The sequence below is a fragment of the Physeter macrocephalus genome, chromosome 10 (genome assembly GCF_002837175.3).
Source record: "Physeter macrocephalus isolate SW-GA chromosome 10, ASM283717v5, whole genome shotgun sequence".
Taxonomy (NCBI): Eukaryota; Metazoa; Chordata; class Mammalia; order Artiodactyla; family Physeteridae; genus Physeter; species Physeter macrocephalus.
In genome coordinates, this window is record NC_041223.1 from 30,918,618 (window position 1) to 30,925,606 (window position 6,989).

The window sequence follows — 6,989 nt, forward strand, 5'->3', positions numbered from 1 at the left end:
TGAATAGGTTAATGGGTATTCATAGCTCCAAACAGTCCTGCCTAAAGGCTGTGGTGTAATCTAACGGGCACAAATCCCGTAACACAAAGACCATGACTGTTTTTCGGTTTTTGTTTTAAATTTATTTTATTTATTTATTTTTGGCTGTGTTGAGTCTTTGTTGCTGTGCACGGCCTTTCTCTAGCTGTGGCGAGCAGGCGCTACTCTTTGCTGCGGTGCGTGGGCTTCTCATTGCGGTGGCTTCTCTTGTTGCGGAGCACGGGCTCTAGGCGCGTGGACTTCCGTAGTTGTGGCTTGCGGGCTCAGTAGTTGTGGTTCGCGGGCTCTAGAGCACAGGCTCAGTAGTTGTGGCATACGGGTTTAGCTGCTCCGCGGCACGTGGGATCTTCACGGATCTGGGCTTGAACCTGTGTCCCCTGCATTGGCAGGCGGATTCTTAACCGCTGCGCCACCTGGGAAGCCCCACTATGACTGTTAATGGTAACACTATTTTCAACATTGAGTATCTGCTTTTTTAGTGGTGGTGAATGTACATGTATGTAAATAGTCCAAAAACACATAATCATCAAAATTGTGTGTTCTTTTATCCATGAAATATAGAACATTTCAGATGTGCCAGGTTTCGCTTGAGGAAGTTAGACATTATGCAATGGTTTTGCGAGGTGTTCTGTGACTCCTGGGCAATGATATTTCACTTCCAGTTGACCTCTGAAACTAAACCCACTGGTTTGAGGAAGATACAAGCAAGGATATCTTCACAGATTCTAAGGGACAGTTCTTCCCTTCATTCACACTTAGAGCTGTCAGCTGTACTTCAACTCATTAAAAATAAAACCAAAAATGAAAAACAAATAGCACCAGTCCCAAGGAAAATAAAGACTACTTAATTGCAAAATTGCATCGCAATGTTTTAACCCATATCTCGTCAGTGGTTTTCACACACCCACTCTGTTTTATTAAACAACTCAAGTAGTTTCATTTGGCATTGATTTAGGGAAATACACCTGAGGGAGTAGCTCTTTAGTTTCTAATGAATCTGATGTCAGAGTCCAGTTTCTGTGATAAGCGTCTTTCTGTCTCACCTTAAAATTTCATGTTAGTTCTTGAGTCTCCTGTGGTTCTGGAGGGAATAAACAAGGTTCTGGTTTCCACCTATCCTGGATTTCACCAGGCTTCTTCCTAAAATGCTCTGTCACAGCTTCCCAGTTGCGGGCACCTGTACTGCAAAGCTGCTCCTTCAGCTTCAGGTTTCCCTCAGCGCTCACTCTCTGTCTTTTGTTCTTTCATTCACATAGCATTTGTTGATTTCATACTATGTTCCAGGCACTAGGTACTGGGACATGGTCTATGCATTCTCTTTGATCTTTTTACCATTCATTCTGTGACACTGTCCCTGTCATATAATCTAGTCCAGTAATTTCTGTGATATATTCGCAGCCTACTCTGCAAGGATCACTACCTCTACTTTCTACTTTTTTAATCCTTCTTTGCATTTTGACCCATTCTCATGGTGTTAGCATATTCATCTACATAAGTGATTTCCAGTGGCATTTTTTTCTCTGTTTTGACCTCTCTTAAATTCCATTCACATTCTTTAACTCCATTCTGACCATCTCTCTTAGGTATCTCATAGATGATAATGTTCTAAAAAAATCTTAGGGCTGATGCCTGCTTAAGTAAATATGGTTATAACACACACACACACACACACACACACACACACACACACTCAAACTCTTAGCCACACACAGATACCTCTAACAAAGGCATTCTTGAAAAGATATTTGGATGTATTGAATAAAAACAGTAACAACTGGGAAGAAGATTTCTTGAGTTACTGGACCTGGAGACCTGAAGTAGTACTTGGAGGAGGAAAGAAGATATTTTAACAATCTCCTAGAGAATTTCCAGGCCATTTGATGATAAGTCAAAGGAGAAAAATAATAGGGATGAACTGCATGATATTAATTTACCTGTCCTCAAATATCTTGTGACACCTCATATAAATATGGATCGAACAACCTGATGATAGCTTTGATCAGTTATAAGAGTTATGAGCCCTTGTTTCCCTGCTCCTCTTATGTACTTTTCATTTTTTTTAATCCCAGATGTTAATTTTTAGAAAGATACGCTACGCTTCACTTACTCCCGTTGAACTCTCGAAATTCAGTCCATTAGCTGGAGACTCAGGAATTCTTATGCTAAGGTCATTTTACACTATAATTTCAATCTTTTTAATAAAATAAATAATAAAGAATGAAAACATTTTAGGAGATTGCTAATATTGAGTTTTTTATTATACTGTTTGAAGATGAGTTTCCTAAGAGTCTGATTTTTTTTATGAACAAAGAGAAAAGAGGCAAAAAAGGTCAATACTCATTTTTTATGATAAAGAAAAATGGCAGTTTATATATCTTCTAGAATCAGAAGTGCAAACTTAAATACAGTTACCCAGGATGACTAATGAGCCAGAAGGGCTTTATAAATGAAGAGCGGGTATAACAGACATATAAAATATTTGAATTCCAGAAGGCTAAAATGGGGGTTTTCATAGACAACTTTACAAGGACACTCACGTGGTTGCCAGTGATAGGACAGGAATTTAATGTTTTGGGCATCAGACCTTACATAGACTACACTTCAGGTGGCTTTTTTGTTTGACTTTCATTCCCTACCCACCTGCATTAAGCCTGCCCTTCTCTTATCTGTAATTAGGAGGTCCACCATAGCAACTTCAAGATTACAGGTAAGGTTCCATGTGCTAGAATTGAAAAGCCAGAGCTAAAGAAATCTAAGACTTAATTAAAAATATAAGAAATGGTAGATTTTAAAGCAAAGAATGTGAGGCCTAAAATAAATTATTCCTACCAGACTTTACATCCATTATAAATTCTTACAACCCTCATGGCTTTGGTAAGTACTAGTAACACTTCATGTTATAAAAAGCATCGCATTTGATATATTTACCACTGAAATGAACTTCTCAGGGACAGAAATCATGCTTACTCACCATGATGTATTTCTAATGTACGGCACAGTGCCTGAAACAAAGCTGCTGAATGAACTAAAAAAAATTACTAAGAACAGAGAGAATGGGTGCCCAGAATGGGTGTCTGTTTGTATTTGGGACATGATAGTTCTGTAGATCCTACTGTACAAGATATAAATCTTTCACTGACCAGATGATGCTTCCAATATGACCATATGTGAATTTAGATTTAAGTATCTTAGCAATTCATAGAACATATCAGTGAATTGTGAGAGCATTGTCATTTGGACATGATGGAAAAGCAATTGCTTATAATTTACTCCTGCTGGGAGACGTCTCGTATAAGTATGCTCTTGACTACGTGAAAATGGAAATAGGAAGTATGTAGTTGGAGGGCAGATATGTGTCTTACTATTAAGTCCTAACTCATGCCTCATGGCTAGGAACCTATTCATCAATTAAACATCTCACTAATTTGAAAGGAATCCAAATATACTAGAAAAGATGATAAAGTGATAGTACAAGAAATTAAGTGAAAGAATATGTACCCTCTGCCCTGTTTATGGAATAAGATGTTATGAATAGAACGGGCTCCTTTTGTATTTCCTTCCAATTGCATTCTTCTCCTTTCCCTGTTTGCTTTTATTAGAGGAAGTCATTATCCTAAGGTTATTTTAGATCATTCCCATGACTTCTTGGTAGTTTATTACATATGTACATAAATATCTTAGTACTATTTTGCATTTTTTAAAATTTTGTATACGTGGCATCAAATTATACATATCATTCTGCATATTTCTTATTTTTACATAAGAAACTTTGAGCTTTATCTATGCAAACAAGCATCAATCTACCTCATGCATTTTCACAGTGTACATTGTACAGTTGCCTTAGTGTGCCAGTTATTCAGCTATTGTCTCTCAGCTCCAAACCCACCTTTCTGTATTCTTCTTTGTGATGATGAGACTGGGACTAGGCAAACGTATTTCTCCTTTGTCACCTGGCTCCCTGTTAGTTTCTGCCAATAGAGGACGCTAGAGGGAAACAGAAGATTGGACGAGGAGTGGAGAGACTTCCGTTCACCTGTCAGTGTCGTCCCATCAGCAGTACTGTACCTGACAGCAGTAGTTTGTTCCAGTAGCACTTGGTTCTAGTTTTCAGTTTTTTCCATAGTTTCAGAACCAGTGTCATTGCCCTCCTTCAAAAATGCCAGCACCAACCAGTGTCTCCTCAAGGGATGAGTCGCAGCTCTGTGGAGGTACTCCTCTGAGGTGCTGGCTTATCCGCACCAGCTGGAGAGCACCCTCTCCCTAGGGGTCTGAGCCCCAGCTCCACAGGGTTCCCTGGAAAGCTTCTAGCTTCTGGCACTCTCTTCTTCCCTTTTTTCACGTCTATAAGGAGTGGTAGCTGCTTTCCTCAGTTATCCTGTCTGTGTTACCTCAGTGTTCCTTTTTTGTCCTTCATTCATCAAATACCTGTTTAACCAAATCCCTATGTTAAATTATCTTAAAATAACTGGTGTGGATTCTGTTTTCCTGGTTGCATATCTTCCGATACAATGGATAAGACAATATTCATTTGTCTTCTCTCCTACTGCCGGATATGGTGGGCATGGCCAAACCCACTGCACTGAAATCTTGGGTAAGCTTGATAATATAGTAAAGGACAAAATGTGGAAGCAGTCAACTGTGATGCAGTGGTGGTCCCAGGTATGTTGTCATGGCTTCTCACACAGACAACAGTTAAAAAAGCAGCAGGCCCATTCTCTGGCTTCCTCTGAGCTGCTATGTTCTTCACTACAGGAGGGCTGCTGAAACCATAAACTTTGGGTGCGCCGCTGGGAGAAGAGGCTTTGGGGACACTTATATCGTTGATCTCAAATATATACTTTGTGGAACTTATGTGAATTCTCAGTGACAAACTGAATCAAAAAGTAACATCAGCTGACTCTGAATCACCAGTTTCAACAGTCTTTGTCCCTGTATTTGTTTCTGTGGTTTAATCCAGCTCAATGGATGCTTAGGTTTTTTACTTTTGGGTTTTTTACCTATTATACTTATTATTAATATTATTTCTTATTATAAATAAAGCTTCTCTGAGCATTCTTGTACATATCTCCCTGTTCATCTTAAGAAGTCCAACAACTTATTTGGGATTCCTACAACTGGTCAGGAAGGTCTTGTGTTGGATGGTGATGATGAATAAAACAAAAGTTTCTTTTCTAAGAATCTCAGTCTAGGAGACAGAGCATCACCACCATGATTGTCACTCATTATCATAATAATAAAATATTGAGCAAGTAGAATATGCCTCACACTGTGTTATGCATTTTCAAGTATCTCATTTAATACATGTAATGAACATCACAGAATATTATAATGGGTCAATTTTGCCTTGGAAGACCAGAGAGTTGTCAGAGACCAGTTGGGTAAGTCAATCAGAGCATCCTAGATAGAGACAGTCATGCATACAAAGACATGGAAGAATGGCATGCTGCAAGTAGAGACCAATATATTGAGGCTGGGGGAGGGTAAAAGGAGGAAGGGTAAGGAGAGACAATGAAAAAATATGAGGCCAGAAAGATAGGCAAGGGCCAGATGGTTGAAGCACAAATGAAGTCTGGACTTTATCCTGAAGCTAAAAGACCCATTGAGGGATTTTTAGAGTCAAGTATCATGATGAACTAAATAGTTTTAAAAATTACTTTGTACTTTTATACACAGAATGGATAAACAACAAGGTCCTACTGTACAGCACAGAGAACTATGTTCAATATCCTATGATAAACCATATGGAATAGAATACAAAAAAAGAGTGTATATATATGTATAACTGAATCACTTTGCTGTACAGCAGAAATTAACACAACTTTGTAAATCAACTAAATTTCCATAAAAAATTACTTTGCTAGTAGTTTGGAGGATAGATAAGAAGGGAAAATTCTAAATGTAGGGTAGCCATATAGGAGACAATTCTAATAGTTCCCTCAGGGTAGTGGTGGCAGAATAGCACATTGAGGAACATCAAGGAGGCCAAGGCCAATACAACTGGAGCCAAATGAACATGGAGGAAATCACTAGGAGTTGATGTTAGAAGTAACAGAAGGCTGGATCTTGCAGGCATTGCAAGAACTTGGCTTTTTACTCTGAAAAGTGAAGTAGGAGGCCTTTGGAAGTTTTTGAGCAGATTGACACAATTAGTTTTACATCTTAATAGGATCACTCTAACTGCTGTTGTGCAAAAGTATAAGAAGTGGTACCAGAAACAGGTAGCAGGGTATTGGAATAATCCAGGACAGAGATGATGGTGGGCTTGGACCAGAGTTACAGTAGTGAAAGACCTCCTGATTGAACATGTATAGAGTGAGAGACAAAGATAGAAGGAAGGATAACTCCAAGGGCTTTGGCCTCAACAACTGGTAGTTTACAGAAGCCATTAACTGAGATCTGAAAGACTAACTTCAGGAGTGTCGGAAATGGAAGGTCAAAAGCTCAGTTTTGTTTATGTTGGTTTGATACGCCTTTATATATCCAACTGGAGATTCTGAGCAGACAAAATTTTTAGGACACAGAAGTCTGGAGTTCAAGGAGAGGTCTGAGATAGAGATCTTTGAATCACTAACATATAAATGGTATTTAAAGCCACAAAATGGATGAAATCACCAAGGTAGTGAGTGTAGATAGGAACAGAAGATTTCTAAGAATTGGGCTCCAAGGCAAACATTGTTGAGAGGTTAGGGATGATGAGAAGGAAGCAGGAAGAAAAAAGCCCACAAAAAAACTCTGAAGTAAATAAGTACAGAAACCAAGAAGAAAGAATGAGGAAAACCAGGAAACTGTGGGCGAAGAAAGTGCTTCAAAAATGAGGTAGTGGCAGCTGTGTCAAATGCTGCCAGCTCGTCAACTAACTTAGTAACGCAGAGATCAGTGGTGACCTTGACAAGGCGGTGAAGTCATCGGGACAAAATCCTGGTGGGAAGGAAAGAATTAAGACAGAGAGT